The 24,198-nt window shown below is 45.3% G+C and overlaps 1 long non-coding RNA gene across 1 annotated transcript; it reads right to left on the bottom strand.

The window, feature by feature from the left end:
• Window positions 1–20,347: 20,347 nt before the first annotated feature.
• LOC309515397 lies at window positions 20,348–21,881 on the bottom strand. Its single transcript, XR_014212458.1, has 2 exons — window positions 21,631–21,881; window positions 20,348–20,838 (listed from the first exon to the last, which is right to left on the bottom strand). It is a non-coding gene; the product is annotated as an uncharacterized lncRNA (long non-coding RNA).
• Window positions 21,882–24,198: the final 2,317 nt, after the last annotated feature.

Genomic DNA, 24,198 nt, shown 5'->3' on the forward strand with positions numbered 1-24,198 from the left:
CGTCTTGAGGCAAATATCAAGAGGTTGCATTAATCAAGAGGTTGCATTAATGGCAGAGCTTTATTAAGTTGCCTCGCCCAGAGCAAAATGTGACGCATTTTGTTAACTTGATTTAGCTTTACCTTAGGAAGGACAATTGCAATATTGTCACACATACTTTGGGGAGATGTAAAGGAAAAAAGAGAAGTCTGACCTTATTTGTGTATCTTCTTCATAATCATTCTGTGTTTAGATGTTTCAGTGAGTTGTGACTTGTAAACAGCATTGGGTTATACCCACCTCATTTCTACTCAAAGTAGACTAATTGAAATTAATGAGGCCTCCTTTAACAGTCATGGTTTGCCCCCCAAAATTCTGGGGGCTATAGTTTGTCAAAGGTGCTGAGAGTTGTTAGAAGACCCCTATTCCCCTCACAGAACTAGTTTCTAGAGGTCCCTGGGAAAAGGGATTGTTTGTTAAACAGCTCTGAGAATTATAGCTTAATGTGAGGAACAGGGGCCTCCGAACAGCTCTCAACCGTCATAAAAAACACTACAGGATTCTTTGTGGGTAAACTATGATCGTTTAAAGTGATATAATATGCTTTGAATGCACAGTACAGATGTCATGTCCATCACTTTCAACGGGTCTACTCAGAGTAACATTGGCTGCAATCCACTGACTAAAATGTGCATGCATATTTGATAAAGATGAAGTTTGGGATGGTGGAAAAGTGTGTTTGGTCTGCATTTTGAAGCAAACCAACCTAATTAACGAGTCCCCTACTAGAACACACCTAATTGATTGAATTACACACTTCTCCAAATCTTGAGATGAAATTTTAGAAATGCACACAAAAATGCATTTCTTTGAATCAAAGAAAATCATACAATATTTTATGCATTGAAAATCATGCAATATTTTAGAGGGGAAAGGTATACAATGTTTACAAATGCATGCAAGATTGTGCTTTTTGTTTTAAAATGTGCAACAACAACAACAACAACAAAAACAACCCTGGATGGAACAAGTCTATGATTCAGTGCATCCCAAACGGGCATGGAACAGAAATAGGCTAATCTATCCATCATATATGCCTGTGTATGTAAGAAAAAAGAATGAGACGAAAAAGGACTATTAGCTGCAAATGCAGAAGCGACTATAATTCCTTCCTGCCTGGGAGAGTAATTTGCTTGCAAATCAAAACTAGTGTGAAAGGTACCTGGCAACAAAGGTGGCTGATTAAATTAGATTAACCTAAGATTATTTTAGATACATTCCTGTTATTTGCATGCAAATCACTATGTACACCTGCTCAGTCATGCTGTGTTTAATTGCCTGTGAAATAGTTTTATATTGCTTCAGAGAAAAGCAATGAAATGAAAAGAAGACGGTGGTTTTGAAAATACTGTTACGCAGTGGAAGATTTGGGGGAAAGAGAGTATAACTGTAGTTTCTAGAATTAATTCCTGCATCAAACACAACATATCCTATTTGTTCCTGCCCAGTGAGCACTGATCAAAAGTTTATACAGTATCTTAACTCTATTTCCTGGGGGTAACAAATTAGAGCTTGTCTATCACCATTTTATTTTGTAGATTAAATCAGTACATTATGTGCAAGTTCTACAGTTCTTGGTCACTGTATGACTTGCACTAGAGAATTTCCCAGTAGATTGTGTCCCCCACCATCACCCTTTAAGTTCCTCCATCTTCAGGTAGGTTTTGATGGGTCAAACACTGACATAAGTGCTTTTGGGGGGAAAGTTGCCAGTGTAGAGATGGGAACGCTGTTTACCTTCCCCCCGGAGCTGTACCTATTTATCTACTTGCACTTTGGTGTGCTTTCGAACTGCTAGGTTGGCAGGAGCTGGGACAGAGCAAGGGGAGCTCACTCCATCGCGGGGATTTGAACCACCAACCTTCTGATTGGCAAGCCCAAGAGGCTCAGTGCTTTAGACCCGTGTCCCCGTAATGTCTGTGGTGAAGCAAGGAGGGCTGAAGTGAGAGGCAAACAGCCATGCTGCACAATGTAGGGGGTTGTGTTTGGTGGATGGGGCAGCAGAGGTGTCACTGACATTTGGGGGTGGGGGCTCAAGGTGGTGCCAGACTGTAACCTCATGCCAAAAGTCTGGTGCCGGGGTGCCAACTTGAGTAAAATAGGAGGGACAAGTAAGCCCCGCCCAACATAATCAATAACATGATGCTGCACACACACACACACACACACACACACACACCCTCTCCATATGAATGGCAATACCCACCAATTTTTTTTTTTGGGGGGGAGGGCTGGTCTGTTCAAATATTTTATTGGAGGAGCTGAAGGAACCTCAGCCCCTAGGAGTTGGCTCCTATGACCACTGCTGACCCTGTTAATAAACTTTGTTTAGAGGCCTGCAATTTCATGAGAAGAAAAGGATGAAAACATGAGGAACGTGGAAAGATTAGTACCTGGAAAGGGAGAAACAAAACTAAAATTTCATGAGAAGGAATGGCCCTGGTCTGGACACATGTCCTTTGTGTGATCACACACTGAAACATTTTCTGTGTGGGGAAAGTCATTTTATGGTTCAGCTGTTACAACAAATGCAGTTCATTTGAATGGGTCTTGGGCTTAATTTGAAGGTCTTGGATAACAACAGTGGCTTCAGAAGTTGCTCTTTGTGGGGGCTATTTGAATGCTAATAGTTATTCTGCTGCACTCTCAAGTAATTCATAAGCATGGGCCTCACATTTCACAGATGAAAGTAGCTTGTTAAGGCTGGGGATTCAGGAAAGAATAGGGTAACTAGCTGAATAATACCATCCACAGAGAATGTAGCCTTGGAATTCCAGCAGCAATCTGCTCAAGAAAGAACCATCCCATCTTATTCGGAAACAACAATGGAATATTAACACTTCTCTTTTGTAGATAAATAGGATATGTGTGTGTTTATGTTGATTCAAGGATAATTGCTACTTCTGGGTGATTAATTCACATTCGGCAAGAGTGAGAAGCAATCCTGAGGTGCATTAATTGCAGCAAAGGGGGCCCAGTTGCCCTGGTGATGGGTCAGAAAAAAAATATCTGCATGCTGGTGATTATTTTGTTTCCTTGACAGCTTTCAGCTCCCAATAGCGCCATCCCTTCTTCTGTTTACTTCACTTCATATTTATAGGTAAGTCTATTAATTTTGCACCTTCCAGTACAATATGTGAACTGAAACACAGCCATCTTTCAAAATGTGTGTGTATCCAAATTTTGCAACCCAGTGTTTACCAAAATGCATGTATTAGTGTAGGCATAAAAATGAATATATCAGTGAAAATAACAAAAAAAGAAAAGAAAGAAAAACTGTTAAGGGAAAATGCTTGCAAAAATATGTACATTAGTTACTAAGTTACATAAGCATGTGTTTGGGAGAAGTTCACACTAAAATGCTGATGAATTATGGGGATTTTTTTTTAAATGGCATATTCATGTGCAAACATGGAAAACAGGATCTAAGACTGGAAAACTGAGAGAAACGAAATTGACCATTGACCATCAATTGACAATTGATCTTGTCTTCCATTGGGCCCACCTGACTGCTGCCACAATAATGAATATTCTGCTTTATTACAGCCCTACCAGATGTCCCCACCAGCACCAAATGCCCTCAAAAAATCTTTTTATATACCATCATAGCCTGGATACTCAGAAATCTGCACATATTAGAACAGACTGTTGGAAGGCACAGCCCTTGGATCTTTGGGAATATATCAAAGTTCATATTTTAATAGCATGCTTTTGTAGTGAGTATGATCCTGCTGCACTTAAATACGTTTAAGTTCCATTTATTTCAGAGGGTGAGCATTAGACATATGTTAAGAAGTGTATGTTTGTTTGCCAGTGAATTATATATCTGCTACTAATTATAAACTGCCCTGGGAAGTCTGCAGTCTTGAAAGGCAGCTTAGAAATAACTGAAATATATACATTATTGAAGGATCTAATGGTGTTGCAGCAGTGTATATTCAGTCCTGAAATCTGCAATATGGGGCAATCCATCAGTGCTCTTGGGGTGTAATCTTAGCCCTTAGATACTGACAGCCAGTGGAGGACTTAGGGTGGCATGCAGAACATTATCTGCCAGCTTCAGGGAAGGAGGCCCTCTGCCATGGCAGGTAGGCATCTATCATCAGTGGTTCTGCTGCAAACAGTAGCCAGTAGGAAACCCCAAAATGGGGCAGTTTGGGATCACCAGAGATTCTTCAAGGGCCCCAAACCCACTCTTGTAAGGGACTGGGCATAGAAGGAATGGTGGAGAGCTCCTCCCCAGCCTGATCCTTCCAGAGAAGAGTTCAGAATTACAACAGGGGTTTGAGGGAGGTCACAGCTTAGAGGCAGATGAGGGGGAAAGCTGGGAAATAATGGGAGAGGAGGCGGAGGAAGAAGAAGAAGCACCAGGAGGACGACAACTGATGGACACAGTTTCTTTAAAAAGCATTCAAGACACACACACACACAGAGAGAGAGAGAGAGAGAGAGAGAGAGAGAGAGAGAGAGAGAGAACCTGGCGAGCCTTGAAAGTAGGAGAGCAAAGAACTTGGAGACAAATGGCCCTAAGTGGCACCTGTACAGCGGGTGATGATGACGACGAATGAGGAAGTGGGAGAAAAGGTGGAGATTCACTCGGGACAACGCCACTACCCAAGAGACTGTGTTCCAAAGACTCTCTGTGAATATTGAATAAAACCGGATGGTAAGAAACATTCCTTGTCTTCGTGCTTTCCTGGGCAACCAGCCGTGGGAGTTGCTGGCATCCATCTGACACCTCTGTTTGCCCACCCAGGAGCTGGTGCAGCAAAAAAGGATAAACAACAGCCACCGTTTGCTGAATTTGCCAGGGCATCAGATGCAGCAGAGTATTCACCACCCTTAGCCATCCCCAACCCCTATTAGAATTCATACTTTTAAAAAATAATAATTTATGAGGCCACCATCTTTCTTTTTCATTCCTTTCTACTTCCTGTAGCATTCTGTTAAAAGGGAGAACAAGCGAAAATTTTCAGTAGTTTTGTGTGTGTGTGTGTGTGTGTGTGTGTGTGTGTGTGTTTTAAGGCCAAGGACTTGGCCACCCCCACAAGCTGCCATAAAAATAAAATAAAATAAAATGAGGTGACAGAGTTCACTTGATCTAATTCCCAGCACAAGCACAGCACCAGTCACAAATTGCTTTAGACAGCGAAACTGAAGAGAATAATGGAAAGGGGGTCAGACTCCTCTCACAGAAATGAGAACTGAATTCAAATCAGTTGTAGCAGCTCAGCACACCTGGCTGCTGCAGCTGCTCTCTTTAAAGGGGAAGAATTAATGGTTTGCTAAAAAGTGGTCCAAAGTCTCTTTGATCCAACAGAGATTGGCGCTACCTCTGTGTGGGCCACAGGTGTCAAGGTCAAGCACTGATTTGGTATGCCTGACACTCATATGGCCCTCTGTTGGAAGAGCCTCCGAGTTAAACGTCATAGATGTTCCATTTCACTTCCTTGGAGGTACACTCTGTATGCAAGCTGGGCATGAGCTCGTATTGCTCAGAATAGTTCTATTGTCCATCTGCGTTCATGGTGGTTTGTGCAAAAGTAGACAAATGACAAAACTCTCCTGAGCAGCAGAACTTGGTTTCCAGACTTCCCATATTCATATCTTCACTGGACTGCTGTTACTCAGTTATTTTAAGACAATCTAACCATGGCTTGAAGTAAAAAGTGTAAGGCAGGGGTAGCCAATCTGGTGCCCTCTGACTTGTCGTATTACAACTCCCATCAACCTTGACCATTGGCTGCCTGGGGCTGATGGGAGTTGTAGTCCAACAACATCTGGAAGGCACAAGGCTGACTCCCTGGAATTAGATATCAAGAGGATTTCCTAGAGAGTGGGCATCTGTACAGCAGCTTGTTCCTCTGTCTTTGCGAATACACACAGAGAGAGAGAGAGGCTAAATATAGGCTGAAATCAGCTCAGGGCAGGGATTTATCCCCCCCCCCCTTACGCTGTGATAAGTGATAAGTAGACTGAGATGCTATATAAATATAATAAATAACAACCATCATTCCCAATATCTATGCATTTTGCTTCACTCCAGGATGAGCCTTGCATTTAAGAACACAGCCAGAAGCTACTTTAAATGGCAGGAGCACTGAAATATTAAACTGGGGCATGAATTGTGAATGTGCGTGTGCTACGCAAGGAGAGAGGGGTTCATTGTAGGAATGCCCAGCAGGTGCAACTTTAATCTGCAGATCACTCTCCTGTTAGAGGATATGTGTGTGTGTGTGTGTGTTTACTTTCACACTCATATATATATACAGCCCTTTTGGTAAAGTCTCTCCTGGGGCATCACACCTAGTACAGTGGTACCTCTGGTTACGTACTTAATTCGTTCCGGAGGTCCGTTCTTAACCTGAAACTGTTCTTAACTTGAGGTACCACTTTAGCTAATGGGGCCTCCCACTGCCACTGTGCCGCCGGCACACGATTTCTGTTCTCATCCTGAGGTAAAGTTCTTATGCTCTGGTATGCCCCACAGAGGAACCTACGGTCTGCAAATAAAAACATCCTGAAGGTCCCAGGCCACAGAGAGGTTAGGCTGGCCTCAACTAGAGCCAGGGCTTTCTTGGCTGTGGCTCCGATCTGGTGGAATGCTCTGTCACAAGAGACTAGGGCCCTGCGGGACTTGACATCTTTCCGCAGGGCCTGCAAGACAGAGCTGATCCACCAGGCCTTTGGCCAGGGCACAGCCTGACTCCCTTCTCTGGCAATATTAAGTTGTGAGTTGACATAGCAGCCGGCACAGCGATTTCTTCAAGTAGCTCTTTTATTCTGGTAAGCTGGAAATAAACTGACTGCGAACAGCTCAGCCGGCCTGTATTTATAGTCAGCCGGCTGTCAACATTGTAACCATAACAGCTCAGAGTTCCCGCCTAAAATAACGGACGCGGACCTGAGTGAAAACTATCTACAGACCTGAGTGAAAACTATATACAATATCCCCCTGTTGGCCCAGGGTGAACTACACTACATAACACCCCTCCCCACCGAGATAAGGCGTTAGTTACAATCGTAATGGTTTCCTTATATACAGCACGACGCGTAATGGTTCAATTAGGCACAAAAGCATATCGGTTACATATCCCCTACTTAGACCAACGGTGATACCTGTCCAACAACATAGTCCTTTAAATAAGTTGGGCGCTTGGAAACTCTGCCAGACCGCCGGGGACTGGTAGCCAAGTCCGGAGGGCCACACAGTTCTCGCTGAGGCTGTGGTGCGACCCTAGGTGGCGTTGGAACCAACTCCCCTGGATCCGCTGCTGTGGGTGGAGCCTCCGCAAGTGGAGTGGTCTGAGTCTGTTCTGAAATGGCTTGGTTCGGCTCCACGCTGGCAGTTTGCGAGGGAGGTGTAGGTGGGGCCTCGCCATCTGTACGTGTCTCTTCTGGAGCCGCAAGCGCAGTTGGGGGCACCTCGGTAGTGTCCACGTCCCCAACCCTGCGCCTAAGCTGGTCTATGTGCCGTCGCCACAAGCGTCCGTCTTCGAGTGCCACCTGGTATGAGCGAGGTCCAGTGACTCCCACTACTGTGGCTGGCACCCAAGGAATGTCCCCCACATAGTTCCGGGCAAAGACCTGGTTTCCTGGGACAAATGACCGTGGTGCGTTGGCACAGCCTGGGGGTTCAGCCACGGCAAAGTCTGGGTGTAGCCGGTCGAGCGGTGACCTGAGGCGGCGGCCCATAAGCAGTTCAGCAGGGCTCCTCCCTGTGGCCGCATGAGGGGTGATGTGTTGCATGAACAAGTATTCGGCGACCCGCTCATGCCAGTCTCCCCGGTCCAGGCGCGCCAGTGCCTCTTTTGTCGAGCGCACCATTCTTTCTGCTTGCCCGTTGCTGGATGGATGAAAAGGTGCCGTTAGGGCATGGCGGATGCCCAGTCCCAAAAGATACCGCTCAAACGTGCCTGACGTGAACTGCGGTCCGTTGTCAGAGACCAGGACATCCGGACACCCATGCGTTGCAAACAGGCCTCGCAGCACCCGGATGACAGCTTCGGTAGTGGTGGAGGGCATCAGGGCGACCTCCAGCCATTTGGAATAGGCGTCCACCACTACCATAAAGGTCCGGCCGTGAAAGGGGCCAGCCAGATCGATGTGCACCCTCGACCAGGGTGTCTTTGGCGTCTCCCAGGTGTGTCCCTTAGCTGCCGGTGGTGCAGGCCTCGACTCTTGGCACGCTTGGCAGGCGGACACCCAGGCAGTGATGGCATCGTCCATATTAGGCCACCAGACGTAACACCGAGCCAACGCCTTCATTTTGACAATTCCCGGGTGGCCAACGTGCAGAGCCTCCAGGACGCGCTGACGGAGTCCCTGGGGAATCACGACGCGGTCTCCCCACAGCAGACAGCCGCGATGAGCTGAGAGTTCATGTTGTCTGGTTGCGAAGGGCTGTAACTCCGATGCAAAAGGCCCTTGTGGCCACCCCCTCCACACCCAGTTGAGCACCCGGCTGATGGTGCGATCCTGGGCAGACGCGGAGGCCACAGTGGCAGCCGATACAGGCGCTGTCGGAAGATCCTCAATCAGAAGGAGCGATGAAGCTGGAGCCGGGTCTTCCACAAATGCTGGAAGAGGGCAACGGCTGAGGGCGTCGGCATGGCCCATCGATTTCCCCGGGCGATGGATGAGCTGGTAGTGGTAGGCAGCCAGGAAAACAGTCCATCGCAGCTTGCGTGGTGAGAGGACCGGTGGAGTTGGTCGATCACCGGCGAGGAGGCCCAGGAGTGGCTTGTGGTCAGTGATGAGGTCAAAAGTCCTGCCATAGAGGTATTCATGGAACCTCTTCACTCCAGCCACAAGTGCCAATGCCTCCTTGTCGAGCTGGCTGTAATTCCGTTCCGTCGGAGATAGTGTCCTGGAAAAGTAGGCGAGCGGTGCTTCTCTTCCATCTGGAAAACGGTGACTAAGGACAGCACCGATGCCAAAAGGTGAGGCGTCGCAGGCAAGGACCAGCGGCCTGGATTCACTGTACTGTACCAGCACACTGTCTGAAGAAAGGAGAGCCTTGACCGCGTTGAAGGCCGCCGTCTCCCGATGACCCCAGGCCCAAGGCGTCTTAGTGCTAAGGAGTCGGTGAAGAGGCTCAGCCACTGTGGCTTTGTGGGGCAGGAACATGTTATAAAAGTTCAGCAGCCCCAGGAATGCCTGCAACTCCGTTTTGTTTTTTGGGGTGGGGGCCTGCTGGATAGCGCGGATCTTGGATGTGGTTGGATGAAGGCCGGAGGCATCGATAAGATAGCCCAGGAACTCTACCTGTGAAACGGCAATCTGGCACTTCTCCCTCTTTACCTTGAGCCCGGCCTCCTGGAACCTGGTCAGCACGGCACGGAGGCGCTCGAACAGCTGCTGGTGTGAGTCTGCAGACACCAAGACGTCATCAAAATATGGTACCACGCCCGGAAGCCCTTGCAGGAGACGCTCCATAAGGCTTTGGAAGATGCCAGGAGCCACACTCACCCCGAACTGCAACCGGCGGCAACGGAATGCCCCCCGGTGGGTGACGATCGTCTGGGCCTCAGCAGTAGCATCATCGACAGGCAGTTGTTGATAGGCTTGGGCAAGGTCCAGCTTAGCGAAGATCTTACCCTCACCCAGGGAATGCAGCAGGTGGTGGACAACAGGAACCGGATAAGCGTGCTGCTGAAGTGCCTTGTTAATCGTGCACTTGTAGTCAGCGCAGATTCTCACCGACCCATCTGGCTTGACAGGCGTGACGATGGGGGTTTCCCACTTTGCGTGGTCAACCGGCTCCAAAACTCCTTGGGCGATCAGTTTGTCCAGTTGTTCGTCCACCTTAGCCTTGAGAGCAAAGGGAACCCGGCGTGGTTTTAGCTTGATGGGGGCGACTTGTGGATCAAGGCTAAAGGAGATGGGCGTACCTGTATATTGCCCCAAGGTGCCGTCAAAAACCTCGGCAAAGTCTTTGACCAGACCCTCAGTCTCTGTGTTAGAGATGCAGTTGATGCCGGTGATTTCCAGGCTGAGGGCATCAAACCAGTCTAGCCCTAGGAGGCTTGGCCGCTGACCTTCGACCACCACCAACCGGAGCAGGCCCGAAAAGTCCTTGAAGGCGATCCGGAACCGGCCAACGCCTACCACGGGAATGTCGTTTCCCTGGTAGTCTCTCAGGTGTACGCGGTGAGAGTCGAGTTGCCTTTTGGACACTCTGGGTATCAGTCTTTTGAGGGTGCTCCATGACACGATGGACAGGGCAGACCCGGTGTCGATCTCCATGTCACATGGAGCTCCTTCAATGAGCACCGTGACGTTCAGCTTGCGTCGCGTCGACGAGTCGGTTTGGCCAATCGTAGTTCCAGACGGGCAGCGGCAGTTGGTGAGAGCGAAACAACTTTCCTTGGCAGACTGGCATGAAGACTTGGACTTGTGAGTCGATGAAGGGGGGGTGTCAGACGGAGCCGATCGGCAGACCTTAGCGATGTGGCCCCTTCTGGAACACTTCCTACAGATGGCGTCTCTGAATCGACACTTGGCACGGGAATGGTTGCCTCCGCAGCCAGCACATTCCGGTTGGCCCTTGGAGTTCTGTTGGAACTTCCTGCGCTCCCGCTTTGTCTGGTGCACATCATCGTCTTCACTGGAAGATGCCTCATCACTGCTGGCCTCTTCATGATGCACCGGAACTGGCTCCCTAGCAAGACGCGGGGTGCTGGACTTGCGGATCTCCTGAGCGGAGCGTTCAGCAGCTTCTGAGGCCACAGCCTCCTCAATGGCTTTCTGTAGCGTGAGGTCTGGCTTGGCTAGGAGACGCCGTTGCAGATGGATGTCCCGGACCCCGCAGACGATTTGATCCATCAGGGCATCGTCTAAGTCTCGGAACTCACAGTGCATTGCAGCCTGTCGCAGGGCGGTGGTGTAGTTGTTGATTGACTCCCCCTCTGCCTGGTTCCGGTGGTAGAACGCATGGCGGGCAGCAATCTTGGACGGCTTTGGTGCGTAGTGGCTGCGAAGCTTCTCTTGGATCGTGTCCCATGGTGTTTCCTGGACTGCTTCAGGCGCAACCAATGCTCGGGCCGTCTCAAACACCTCAGGCCCACAGAGGCTGAGGAATAGGCCCCGCTTCCGATCCTTTGATACTGCTGTCAGCTCGTTGGCTTGGAGGTAGCAGTCGAACCGAGCAAGGTAGGAGTCCCATGATTCAGATGCTGGCGCAAACGGCGGTAGAGGCACAAGTGAAGCCATGATTCCGATGCCGGCGTGAAAGGCGATGGATGGAACACAGTGCTCCAGCCAGAACAGTCAGCTCTGAATTGGTTCTGCCCAGTGATTTCGCTCAGTGATTTCGCTCTGTGATTCAGCTCAGTTCAGAGGCTGGCCGCATCTGGCTGTGCTCTGATGTCCATCCATCCCATCCTCGTCGCCAGTATTAAGTTGTGAGTTGACATAGCAGCCGGCACAGCGATTTCTTCAAGTAGCTCTTTTATTCTGGTAAGCTGGAAATAAACTGACTGCGAACAGCTCAGCCGGCCTGTATTTATAGTCAGCCGGCTGTCAACATTGTAACCATAACAGCTCAGAGTTCCCGCCTAAAATAACGGACGCGGACCTGAGTGAAAACTATCTACAGACCTGAGTGAAAACTATATACAATATCCCCCTGTTGGCCCAGGGTGAACTACACTACATAACAGGCAACCTGCACAGAATTTTGCTTAACAGTTGCCATTAATTTGATTTTAATTAATTTTTATAATGAAATGTTTTTAGAATGTTGGATTATTTGATTATTTGATTGTTGTTAGCCGCCCTGAGCCCAGCTTCGGCTGGGGAGGCCAGGATATAAATAAAATTTATTATTATTATTATTAACCCGAGGTACTACTTCCAGGTTAGTGGAGTCTGTAACCCAAAGTGTTTGTAACCTGAGGTGTTTGTAACTCGAGGTACCACTGTAATCTACCTTTATTTCAACTTGAGCAGCAGCAAAAGGCACAAATAACTCTCTGCTCTCAGATTGCTGCTGGCAACTGAATCATGCAGCCTGCCTAATAACAATATGCCCAAGAGTCACAAAGAAAATGAAGGCCTATTCTCCAGCATCAAAGAGGAACTCCCTGAGCATTAATATTTGTATAGTCCCCACCCCAAACACACACTTTTGTTCTGACCTTGCTGAATAGAAGCTAATAGAGGTTGCTTGAGGCATTCAATTTTTGTGAATTCCACTATTATGTACATTACTTGCAGATGAATGTATTTTAGAATTGCTTAATTTTATGAATTTTCTGATGCAGTTCTTGGCTCAAACTCCCACCAACACCAATTAAAATGCATTTAAACATGGATATTTTGAGCAAAAACACATTCAACTGTACGTATTTAAAACTGTATTTAAATGCAAATTTTCATTTACTTATTTTTAAATGCAGCTCAATGGAGAAATGGGGCAGAACAAATCTGTGTGAGTGAATGGGGCATGGACTGGAAAGAAACTGATCCATTCATCCCTATTTTCTCCTAAGGATGCAGTCCCTCTCATTTCATCGGCATAGGTTCAGCCACATCTGATTTGATGGTAAGCAAATCTAGACAAGTATAATTTCAAATACCCTGGATTCTGAAAGCGGAGGTTCTGCTATATAGTATTTTACTATGCGGGCCAGTGGTGAAGAATAGTGATGAATTTACTGCTTGAGTAAATGAAATGAAAGGCCAAAGGGGACATACAAAGTGGGAAATAGGAATGGGAATGAGAAAGTGCATGGGAGAATATCCTTTGGACCTAGTGTAGTATCATGTAATATTTGTATTTATGTTGATGTTTGCATGTGTCAGGGAACTGACCTCAGAGGGAAAGGAGGTGATAGGGCTCCCAGAGACTGGGAGAGACTCAACAGCCAAAGCAGGGACCAGCAGGGGGAGCGCGGGGTCTCTGGAGGAGGATCTCAGGGATACTGAGAGAGATGCAGCAGCGCAGGCAGGAAGCAGGGGGGAGAAAGGGGTGAGAGACACGTCCAGTGAAAATAGTGGGGAGGTGTCAGAAGCAATTGCAGGGAGACCCATGCTTCGTCGGAAGCTGTCACGTCGTGAGTCCAGGAGACGTGTTTCCGTTAAGGAACTTCTTTGTTGGAGGCGTTTCCGCAAACAGCCACTGTCGGACTCTAACAGTGACTAGAGCAGACATGTCTGAGGAGCTCTGTCACACACAGAGGTTTGTGGGGCAGCACAAACTCTGAAGGGGCACCATTTTAAGCACAAGCAGCTAATCATCCCCTAATAGCATGCGTGTGTGTTTTAATGCATTAATAGAATTCCATTTTTGAGAGCAGCTTTATTATGTTTTATGAACTACCTAGAGCAGGCATAGGCAATCTCTGGCCCTCCAGATGTTTGGGACTACAATTCCCATCACCCCTAGCTAACAGGACCAGTGGTCAGGGGTGATGGCAATTGTAGTCCCAAACATCTGGAGGGCTGGAGTTTGCCTATGCCTGACCTACAGGACTCTGTTGAATGGACACAAATAAATAAATCCTAATTGTATGGGCCGGTGAATCTACTAGACTATAGTGTATGCACATGTCTCCAGCATGAGGATGGGTAACTACATCAAGTTCAATTTTTTAATTTTTCCCATCTTAAATTCATTTTGCCAGATTGGCACATCTATTTGCATTTTTAAAATAATAATAATAAATCCTTGTGAAAATTCATCCACGTTTAATATTAATTTCTCCTAATATGCCCATGTTTGTATGCATACACATTTTTTGAAACTCCCACCCCCAATATAATGCACTCCAATAATATGTGTGTTTATATGCCCACTTCACCCAATAATGTGCGTTTCTGAACACATTACTTTGCTGGAGAACTTCATTGCAAAATTCAGAGAAGTTCCACTTTGCAAAGGAGGACTGTGTTTCGGGTTCGAATATTGTTTTGGAAAGAGCAAATTAGTTAAGTTCACAATTAACGTGAACGGAATCAGATCCCTCCGCCATCCATTTGCCAGCATGCCTACACAGGATGGAGAATGTCTCACCTCTCCAGCCATCTCTCAGTGCTGATACTCCTGAGAAGAGATCTTTTGCCCCTCTATGGCCCGCCTTGCATACAATGCTTTCTTCCAGAGGAGCATCTCTGAATCATCCATGCAGATGGTTTCAGCTTCTCCAGGCAAGAAATTATGACTCAAGTCTAAACTTAGCAAAACTGGTGATTAACCAGTAAAACAATAACTCCAACACTGTTTTTAATACATTTTTGTCTTTCACCAGAGAGGCAAGTGAAACTTGCTATTATCAGATCACAGCAGAGAACAGAGATTGTTCAGAAGAGACAAATAATTTCATGTTACTTCTCCATAAAATGGCAAAATGAGCTGCCTCTGATCATTAACTGACTTTCTCGTCCATAAGAGTGCTCTGAATAATCATTACTTATCTTCGTGTACGTACATTGAGTAATAAAATAATTGCAGGCTTTATGTGAGCGGATTTGAAAAGACTTCACTCCATACAATCCTGAGTTTCTGATGAGAAGGTTGGGATGAATGCAGCATGACATTTCATCAGCATGTCGCCTCCATGCTGAATTGATTGATTTTGGTACAGATGGTGAACAATACACATATATTATTGACTGCAATCAGAAATTAAACTCTGGAATTAGCGAAGACAGCTTTTCAATTCCCACCCTCCAATGTTCTGTGTGAAGAAGGAAGATGAAGCAGTGAATCTCCCCAAGAATTTTTATCTCATCTTCTCTTCTCTTGGTCTATAAATTGTTGTTAGTTTGGGGCGGGGGTATGCCGTATGCCTGAGTCCTTTTTAATTTCTGGATCCAGCAAGGATTCGAGTGCTGGAATAGCCAGGCAGGTTTCCTGGTTATAGCCTAAATGTGAATCATTAAGGTAACAAAGGAAGTGGCTCTGTGAAAGAGAGAAAATGGGTGGGGCTAGTGGGGCCTCCCTCAACTGTCTGTAAGATAGAGAGACAAATGTCAGAGCAGAGGAGGTTTGTGTGAAGTAGAAGCTAGAAGTGAGATGTGTATGGAAGTGAGAGCTGGACCATAAAGAAGGCTGATCGCCGAAGAATTGATGCTTTTGAATTATGGTGCTGGAGGAGACTCTTGAGAAGATCAAACCTATCCATTCTTAAGGCAATCAGCCCTGAGTGCTCACTGGAAAGACAGAACCAGAAGCTGAGGCTCCAATACTTTGGCCACCTCGTGAGAAGAGAAGACTCCCTGGAAAAGACCCTGATGTTGGGAAAGATGGAGGGCACAAGGAGAAGGGGACGACAGAGGACGAGATGGTTGGACAGTGTTCTCAAAGCTACCAGCATGAGTTTGACCAAACTGCAGGAGGCAGTGGAAGACAGGAGTGCCTGGTCCATGGGGTCACGAAGCGTTGGACACGACTAAATGACTAAACAACAGCAACAACAACAGAAGCTAGAAGCAGGCTGGGCAGCTAAGAGACAGAGCCATGCCTGGTTGCTGTTTGTTGTGAGCCCCTCCATTGTAGGTTCAACTTGTATATTTGTGTGAATGAACCACATATCATAAAGACTCTCTGCACCTTGGAACATCCATGTTTGTAAGGAAGTACTGGAGTTCAGCAAATGCACTTATGAACTTATGAGCATTTCTGAATTTCACTGAATTGCAGCATGACCAAAAGTCCTTCGGGGGGGACACCATGTGATCTTTCATGTGATATGACAATATTTCTCTAACAAACCTATTTTACAAGGCAGATGGTTGCCAGGGAGGGGCACCCATCACAGTACAGATCCTGTGAGTTGGATGTACAGTGGTACCTTGGGTTACAGACGCTTCAGGTTACAGACACTTCAGGTTACAGACTCCACTAACCCAGAAATACAGTGGTACCTTGGGTTACAGATGCTTCAGGTTACAGACACTTCAGGTTACAGACTCCACTAACCCAGAAATAATACCTTGGGTTAAGAATTTTGCTTCAGAATGAGAACAGAAATCATGCGGCGGTGGAGCGACAGCAGCGGGAAGCCCCATTAGCTAAAGTGGTACCTCAGCTTAAGAACAGTTTCAGGTTAAGAACAGACCTCCAAAATGAATTAAGTTCTTAACCCGAGGTACCACTGTACATCTGAAACAGGACCAGCTTGTAGTAAAAATGTGTATTGGGTATTTATGAGGAATGAATACTTTAATTGCTCTGTCTTGTCATCTTCAGTTGATTAGCTGGTGGAAGTCACTTTTAATTGGCTGTGTTGATTGTTAAAGGCACTTATAAACACTTGGAAGCTATTCTTGTTCTGGCATGTTGCTGTATTGAAGAATGCAAATGTGAAAGAGCATAACAAGTGTGGCATTTTCCGCTAAGAATGGGTGGTAGTTTTGGTTTATTAAAGTCTAAGTTATCTCATAAAGGGGACTTGTATTACAATAGTGTTGTTTACTAGTTAAAAGGTCATTATTTAATCTATCGAAAGGTCTTTAATCAGTTGAGAGTCTCTGTTATATCTCCATTTAGATATTTAGCCTGCTGCAATGCTAGTTGTGTTTCCTAGCCTTACACACAAAATATAAGTACTGTACAGTATAGTCTGAAAGAAGAGCCAAGGGACAAATCAAAGTAAAGTAGAAAAAAATGAAATAGAACAAGAGGTTATGTGGAAGATGTAACCTTATACTTTATGTTCTTTCCTCCATCAGAGTCCTTGGAACAGTTGATGGTCTTTATTACTCAGCAGTTCCTATTGAGTCATGAAAATTCAAAATGAGTGAACTTCAGCTGAGCTGCCTTTAATGGGCATCTGGATACTTCTATACAATAGCAGGGCCAACCCAAGGCATTTTGTTGCCTGAAGCAGAATTGCAAATGGTGCCCGTCTCCCTCAAGATGGGTCAAGTTATGATGGCATCCAAGACAGAAAATCCCATAAGTGCTACTCACTGAGAGTAAAACTACAGCAATAAAACTAGCTAACTAAACAAATTGCTGTTCTTTAATGGCACTCAATATTATCAGCCTGAGGCAGCCAGCTCACTCTGCCTAATAGTAGGAATGGCCCCCTTCCTGTAAGAAGGTATAGTCTGTCATATGCAAACTTTTATCTAATGCATCAAATGAGTTTAGAATCCAAATAAAGTGACGCAAATATCTTATTTGGGTGAATGAAGAGGAACTGTTTCCCCTCAGTATTACCTAGCAATTCCAGACAATTCAAAAACAAAATGACAAGCGAATGGTAGCATATGAGATACTCATAGTCAAAATGAGAGATACTCGTTTTGCCATTTGGTGAGCTGTGAAGCTAATTAGTTTACATAATTTCATTACAGTGTTGACAAAGTAAATAACTTCTGGCCCACCAGAAAATGACTCAAGTTGATTAAAAAAAAACCTTGGACCATGTACAGATGGAGTCTTGATTTGTGGAAGGAGTGCGATAACGGCTATGAATTGAAATAGGTACTTGTGAATACTGGTTTCCTGTAAATAAAGAAAAATTGAGGGGGTCAGAATACTGCTTCAATAAAGTGACTTAATTTATAGCCCACAATCAAAGAATGGTTTTGTTTCCTCCATTAAAGCTAATGGAATGAAGTCTAGACAGAAGTCCAGTTATCTCAATGACGGTTTAAAAAGTGTAGTTGTTTTTTAACCTTAAACCATGGCTGTGGTCCTAAAGAGATTTTCTTAGATGTAATGGCCGCTCCACATGGGACTGAATTTCCAAAGGAAATCCAGACCGCGAAATCTTGAAAGAGCAAGTTGCCTTCCTTTGCCACTGCTGACACCTATCCCTAGCAGCCCTCGTAGGAAGACAGGAGAAATTGAATTGAATTAATTCATTGTCTACCTCCTCTGTTTCGTCATCGGCCTCCTTCAGTTTTTATTTTTAATTCGCCTGTTATATTTATTAAGTGCTTATAAAATAATATATATTATGCCCTCACACAAAATGTCAGGGTGGTGTACAGTGATCTAAAAGACATTAAAAGCAATACAAAACTATAATCAAAATGGCTGGCTACTCAAGAAAATTATAAACAGCTACATGGGCCTGCCAGCATTAAAAATATGATTTTATTGTTGTTGGATTTTATACTAGGGTTGCTATATCTTGAAGAGCAAAAAAGAGCGCTGGCTGTGGCCGTGGTGTGGAAAGCAGCCCAAGCCCCCAAAATCCCCCCAAACCCAGACAATTCCTTTAAAATGAAAAAATCTGCCCAGATTGACATGTTGGTCCGCCAAAAGAGGACATGTCCTAGTTTTCCGGGACATATGGGAACCCTATTTTATACTGTAATCCACCCTGGGAACATTACTTCGAAGAAAGACGGGTTTGAAATCAAAACGCACCCACAGAAACCTGTTGATGTTTATTTCTGCTATTAAGATTTTGCCTGCTCACTTTTTAAAGGCAACAAATTAAACATGTGAAGACACTTTTTCAAATATTGATGCTCTGGAATCTTGGGGAAAGAGAAGGGAAAGAAACGGTAAATAAAATATGAGACATTTAAAATAAAACTCAGTAATAGGAAAGAATAAACCATAAATAAATCAACCATTGCAACAGGGCCTGTGTCACAGGCTTCACACCAAGGTTTTGGCAGAGTGGAGTTAGCACTCAAACCCAGAGGAGGCAGTGATGGTTGGTGCCCTTTGGGATTGGTGGGGCAGAGCAATGGTGTTCCTGTTTGTGCTCTGTTGGGTTGAAATAAACGACAGACGAATGGCAAGTGTCACCTGGGAGGCATCTCCCGAGCATGTGTCGGGGAGTCCCTTTTATTGAATATTACAGCATTGCCACATATGTGCTTGTTGCTGATTGGTTAACAGAAGTACAATGCAAGGGTTGTATATAGGCATTAATCATCAATAGATTAAAGGTTGGGAAAGGGAACATAGAATTGGACAGGCATGAAGACCTCATATTAAACAATTACTAGTGATTGATATAGCAAGACTTAAACTATAACTAGTGATTGATATAGCAAGACTTAACAGGGCATAACTATTGTATTCCGTAGATGTGGACAACCATGCTTTAAGAACAGGTCAGGGTACGATGTTTCATGAACTCAATGTGAACTGAACATTCTAGGAAGGAATGTTTTCAGCTCAGAGTGGTTTGCCAGACTCATGTGCAGAAGGAAAACTTCCCATCAGTGCTCAAAGGACCCAAGTCCCATCAGTGCTCAAAGGACCCAAGTCCAACCCCAGACCTGCAGCAAGATTCTGGGCTCCTATGCCTTCAGATTTAGATAGATATGCTGACATGTGCAATAATTTTGGCCAACCAGATTACTTTTACCGAGAGAGACCATATATCCAAATGGGGTGCCAGAAAAATCATCCCAGAATTTGCAAGTCTTTGAATTGGATCCAGACAAAGTTATTCTTTAGTAACATCAAAATCAGTAGAATTTCAATTAATCATGATTAATATGTCCCACTGGTGTTGGAGGAGACTCTTGAGAGTCCCATGGACTGCAAGAAGATCATACCTCTCCATTCTTAAGGAAATCAGCCCTGAGTGCTCACTGGAAGGATGGATCCTGAAGCTGAGGCTCCAATACTTTGGCCACCTCATGAGAAGAGAAGACTCCCTGGAAAAGACCCTGATGCTGGGAAAGATGGAGGGCACAAGGAGAAGGGGACGGCAGAGGATGAGATGGTTGGTCAGTGTTCTCGAAGCTACCAGCATGAGTTTGACCAAACTGCGGGAGGCAGTGGAAGACAGGAGTGCCTGGCGTGCTCTGGTCCATGGGTTCACAAAGAGTCGGAGACGACTAAACGACTAAACAACAACAGCAAATACATCCCATTGATTTCAGTGTGACTAAGCTGCAGTCCTAATCCTATTTGCCTAGGAGTAAAACCCATTGATCTCAGCGGGATTTACATTTAAGTAGACATATTTAGGATTGCACTCTTAAGTCAGGATCCTATCTTTAGTTTTCTATAATAAAAGGAAAGACTAGGTATTCTTTGAAACATTGCTGGTTTCATATTCTGTCCTCTGGAAAGACTGGGTGGGGTTGGGGGTGTCACTAACAATTGTAATGGATGAAAAACTTAAATATCCTACCAGAGCTATCTTACAGATTATTTTACCTTAGTTAATTGCACTGTATTCAATTTACTATCAGTGTTGCTGTAGGTGGATTTATCAAGTGTGTGTAAAGATGCATCCTAGCAAATCAGGTCAAGCTGACCTGAGCCACAAGCAAATATGCCCTCAGAAATTCTAATCTCATGTCTCACAAGAAATTAAAAAGAAATGAAGTTGATCTGTAGAAAACACAGCTTGAAAAAAGGACAATGCACATATTTTTGTAAACTAAGAAATCTTTAATAGAAATATATTTTAAAAAGAAAAAAGAATGTGCAATAAACAGATCTTTTGCATGTCATTCTGAACTTGTGGCAATATAAAGTACGGAATGTCCTAATGATGACAGAGCATTCCCTGGTCACTTCTGCCTGGTGGTGAAGGAATGGGTTTCCCAAATCTAAAATCTGAATGTGCAGTCAGTCTGAAACGGGCCCCAAAATCCCATTTTTCTTTCTCCAAGGGTGCATTAGCTAAAAACCATTAACTTGAGCTCTTGAGCAAATGTATAACAAGAACACAGCTGTATAAACAAAGCTCTCTCCTTTATCAGTCTGTGATGCCTAATGAATGGCCTTGTCAGTTCCAAAGTGGAGCAGGGATGACACATCTGGGTCTTATCTTACATCCTGACCACAATGACGCACAGACCTTGTCAGCCCCCCGGGAACGGCGCCAGGAGTACTCTTAGAGTTGGTGACTGTCAGGGCTGCCTCAGGTCTCAGCTCACAAAAGACCAACGCCAAGCTCTTCTTATATACAAGGATGTTTATTGCAGTTCATTATTGGTTCCACAACCGAGGCGTGCAGCGCTGCGTCTCTTTCCCCTAGACATTAGAAGTCCCCTCTGAATCGGTCCCTCCCCTACACCAGTTTAATAAGCTAACGCTGCTCCACCTTTTTCTCTCTTTCCTTTTACGCAGGGTCTTTCTGCCCGCCGGGGTTCCTCCCCTCCTGCTTTCTCCTGAAGCGGAGTCTCCAGACTGCTCCTGCCCCCTCCTGCGGGCTTTGGGTCCTGGCTCCTCCTCCTCCGGGCTCCCTTTTCTTCCGCGCGCCTCCTCATTTGAACTTGGCGCGCGCGCCCAACCTCTGACCTTCCTTTTGACAGTTATGCTACTCCCCTCACTGCCTTCCCCCCCTTCCGGGAGAAAGGCTTGCTCTGATCCCTCCCCTTTCTCTGTCGCCGGAGCTGCTCCCTCTGACACACTGGAACCTCCCCCTCCCTCGCTGCGCTCTGGTGGGGAGGCTGGCCCTGATTCCCAGCTGCCGCTTTGGGGTCCCCTGCTGGCCCCCCGCTCCTGACACTTTCACCCTGGGGCTCCCCTTGCTCTTACCACAGGCGCCCCCTTCTGGGAATCCTCTGATTCGCTGGAGAGACTCATGGAATCCCCTGCGTCATTGCTATCCTCTTCCTTGCTATCCTGGGATTCCTCTCCATCGCTCTCCATTTCCTGCCTTCCCTGTGCCTCTGTCCCTGTACCCCTGACAGTGACCTTCTTACCCCAAGACAAGGAATACAGGAACAGGAAACCCTTTTATGGTCAAGAGTACAGGAACACCCTTTTATGGTTAAGAGTACAGGAGCAGGAACATCTGTGATGTCAACTTACGTGTATAAGCTTACGTGGCTGGATTCCTGGAGAAGGGGGAGAGGGTGCCTGGAGGATATATATATTGCATGGAATCTCTCATTGGACTTGCTGTGAACTGACCACGCAAGTGCCTTCTGCTATCCAGAGAGCAGAATAAACTCTCTCTGAATCAACCTTGGTGTCATTTGACTTCCTTTCTCCCTCCCGGGAGCAACACAGACCCCACCAGTCGGTAAAGTCTAAGAAGGCTACAGTAGTCATGGAGGAATCTATATTCCTTGGATTTGTATAATATTGGTATAGACTTATAGGCATTACTAGTTCAGTGCCCTTGGGAGGACTTTTGGACTTATGTTTCAAGAATAGCCCCACCTGTCACAGTGAAAATTGCTTTTTTAAAAACAGGGTGGGAAAATCAAAAGCTGTTTGTGACATGCTGTGGATGGCCAACACTTCAAACAATAAGAATACAACAAGCCCCTGACAATACCTACAATACCTACTGTATTCTTTATACAGAATATTTTTTATACACTTGGTTGTGGGTGCAGAAATGTGCCTATTTCACTTAAAGGTGAAAAGAAAAGAAATACTAATACTACTAATAATTTCATATTAAAAAGACCTAAAATTTGGGGCCTGCAAGCTTACAACCTACTAGGCACAACACAAAATTAAAAGGAGGTGGCAGAGGGACAAGAAGTAAACGTAGGCAAATAAATGTAAGCAAATATTAGGCTTACATAATTGTTTGTATAATGACCAGCTGGAATGGAGACAGCTCTGTCTGTTGGCCTAAATACACAATATTTTATTTGAGGCACTGATGTGTCCAATAAAATAATGTGTAGCTGGGTCAACAGACAGAGCTGTCTCCATTCCAGCTGGTCATTATTATTATTATCAAAATTGCTTTTGGTTAGACTTTTTTTCTTGCCGCCTCTTCCTTATCTCAATATGTTGCTGCATATCATAGTAATACAACTGCTATTTCAGATCATGTGCTCTGGTTTCTCTTGTGATGCAGATGCCTAATGTGGTTAAATCCTCCGGCACATGGTGCTTGAACGTTTCCCTGTTGAAAGATGAGACTTTCAAAATGCAGATGAGCTCTGAACTTCATTGTTTTCAAAATATTCCTGAAGGTTGGACCATGGGCCGGTCTCAAAGGATATATACATAAAATATTACTCCAGCAGGACATGGGTGCAGCTAATGGGCTGTGACTTATCTGGTAGTCTGACTGGCAATCTTCTATCAAAGAGGCAGACTGGGCTGTCATGTGGGGCAAATTTCCCTTCAAATCAGTGTCAGTCTCGATGAAAGAGAGGGCATGGAAAATTCTGCAGAAGGGGCACCTCACTCCAGTTTGTCTGGCCCACTCACCCTGCAATTTCATGGAGTAGGTACATGTGGTGGACCTGTGAAAAGGTAGCCACATTCAGGGAGTCAGCATTCAAAGAAATTAGAGAGATACCTGAACAAAATATAACAAAAGGCTCGGAGTTGGCTTTACCTTAATCTTTACTTATGGACAATATGACCCTGCATTTTCAGCATTTTGCCAGCTTTTATTAGCAACCAGGTTATAATAGTTAGATAACTGGAAATCCTTAAGAGGGTGTGACATGGACCACATTATTAAAAAGTCTGGTACTGATACAAATAATGTGCTCAGGGCCCTTTGTGGAAATAGCAGGCATTGGACCTGGTCCTTCTGTGTGCAAATCAGAAGCTCTACCACTGAGCTACAGCTTTCTGCTAATATCTGCTTTGCTATTATTGCTTCTAGGATATTATGCCAGTGTCTGTTTTTATGGGTACCTGCAGCTGACAAGTGTCATGTGAGCCTCATATATGTCTATAGTTTGGACATATAACATTATACAGTCTAGATGTTTTAGACTACAATTTCCACGCCATCATCCCTGGTCATTGGTCATGCCAGTTGGGGCTGATGAGAGTTGTAGTCAGTGCTATTTTTCTAGAAAAAGAGGTGCCAGAACTCACCATGAATACTTTCCTTGTTCTCTTATGGCACCCACCCAAGAGGTGCCAAAACTGAGTTCTGGTGAGTTCTGGCTGAAAAATAGCCCTAGATGTAGTCTACCAGAGGGTACAAGGTTGGCTACATTTAATATGAAAAATATAAGGTACTTTCTGTATGGTGAACACTCAAAACATACCATGAAGACCTTGGTTAAATCTTCACACAGTTGGGCTCACCGCAGGGCTATCAGGGAAGTAAAGGACAATTGGAAGGTGGAGAAGTACAATTTGTGGAGCTCTCAAAATAAAATAAAGGCAGCCACGCAGCAAAGTTGCAGTCATCATGACCGAAAACGCGCCAGCCCACACCTGCTATTCATTTTCAGCACAGTGAGTGGGAGAGTTCATCTTGCCTCATCTGTCAATCTTAAAAACGTTCGATTGGGACCTTGATCTGTTCACACCTGATGCCAAAGACTGTCATCAAA

This window comes from Podarcis vaucheri, assembly GCF_965113315.1.
Source record: "Podarcis vaucheri genome assembly, chromosome: 12".
NCBI lineage: Eukaryota > Metazoa > Chordata > Lepidosauria > Squamata > Lacertidae > Podarcis > Podarcis vaucheri.